A 1,966-nucleotide genomic window follows, 5' to 3' on the forward strand; every position below is an offset into this window, starting at 1 on the left:
ATGCGCAAAATAATTATTCCTCCACCTTACAGCAGGGACCCACCGGACGGGCCACCTTATTTCGCGAAAAAATGTTTCCCCCCTGACTGCTCGGACCCACCGGACGGGCCAGCGTATTTCGCGAAAAAAACGCTCCCCCCGCTGTCAGCTCGGACCCACCGGAAGTGCCTCCTTATTACGCACAAAAAAGTGAATACTCCCCCTGCTAGCTGGGACCCACCATGGTGGGAGGCTGACTTGTGGGCCTACTAAGTTGACTGGGACGGGGGCCTTTGTCAACTTTAGTCAATATGAATGATTGTAGCTCCAGTGACCGTACGATGTCCATCCAATGGCCATAGTGCTTCTTCAACCTCTGGTCTTCTTGCTCCAACCGCTCAAAGCAGCGCCGGTCATGCCGCATGCTCCTGCCTCCCGTGGCCGGCTGTGCTGCCGCGAAGGCCTCACCGCCCCCTACTATTCCCACCGCTGGCCAGGCCCTGCGGCGACGGCAGCCTCACACCGCAGCCGAACCAGTGAACCCTCGTACTCCTCTTCGCACGGGCTTCCACTGTCGCGTCTTCCCCGGCTCCCCGTCGTCCCCTTCCTAGGCCTCGCCGTCATCCATCGCCCTGGTGCTCTCGGAGCGGCCTGGTCAACGTGGTCAAGGAACGACTTCCATCGGACGTGGACTGTACGTGGAGAGGCTGACAGCTGGGTCCACGGCCGCAGCAAGGAAGTGCCTCCTTATTACATGCAAAATAATTTTTCCTCCACCTGACAGCGGGGACCCATCGGACGGGCCACCGTATTTCGTGAAAAAACGTTTCCCCCCTGACTGCTGGGACCCACCAGCTACACCTTCGCATGCAAGGAAGTGCGTCTGGGCAAAAAAACAAAACGATTCGCCCCCCTGACTGCTGGGACCCACCAGCTACATCTTCGCACGCAAGGAAGTGCCTGACAGTCAGGACCCACCTGTTCGAAGCGTACGTAGCATTGTCATTCTGGTCGCGAACGTGTACGTAAATATATACTGGTCGATGTAGAGGTGCGCACGTGTCGTAGTAGAGGCGCGCACGTAGCATGTACACGTACGTACAACGGTCAGGGTGCAAGAAAGAAAATACGGCCAAGTATGTGTACATACGGGCGGGGTCTCGAACGCCTACTCGCGCATACGTACGGCGAGGGCTCGTGTACATGGCTGGGTCGGAACGGAGAAACAGCATCGTCGTCGTGTTCATGGGGAGGCAACGGAATGCGTCGTGTTCATGGGGAGGCAACGGAATGCGTCATGTTCATGGGGAGGCAACGGAATGCGTCGTGTTCATCGGGAGGGCTTGGACGGAACAGACGATGGAAACGAGGCCTGGCGTACTGCAGAATGAAGGAAACGGCCTTGTGTTCGACTGGCCATGTTCGAAACAGGACCCTGTTCATCGGGAGGGGTGTGGCATACCGCAAAACGGAGGAAACAGACCTCCTACAGTCGAAACGGGTGTCCTGTTGATCGGGAGGGGTGTGGTGTACCGCAAAACGGAGGAAACGGACATCCTATGATCGAAACGGGGATCCTGTTGATCGGGAGGGGTGTTGCGTACCGCAAAATGGAGGAAACGGACTTGTGTTGGAGCACTACGGTCGAAATAGGGGTCCTGTTCATCGGGAGGGGTGTGGCGTACCGCAAAATGGGACTCCACGGGATACTGTTCATCTCCACCGTCGACCTCCTCCAGCCTCCACGGGCTCCTGTTCATCCAGCCTCCATCGCGCGCTACTCCACCGGCTACTGTTCATCCAGCCCTCCACACCATGGAGTCCTGTTCGACCACCCCTCCACGGGCACCCCTCCACCGTCTACTGTTCATCCAGCCCTCCACACCACGGGGTCCTGTTCAACCACCCCTCCACGGGCACCCCTCCACCATCTACTGTTCATCCAGCCCTCCACACCACGGGGTCCTGTTCATCCACCCCTCCACGG

This window comes from Triticum dicoccoides, chromosome 5A (assembly GCF_002162155.2).
Source record: "Triticum dicoccoides isolate Atlit2015 ecotype Zavitan chromosome 5A, WEW_v2.0, whole genome shotgun sequence".
NCBI classification, from domain to species: domain Eukaryota; kingdom Viridiplantae; phylum Streptophyta; class Magnoliopsida; order Poales; family Poaceae; genus Triticum; species Triticum dicoccoides.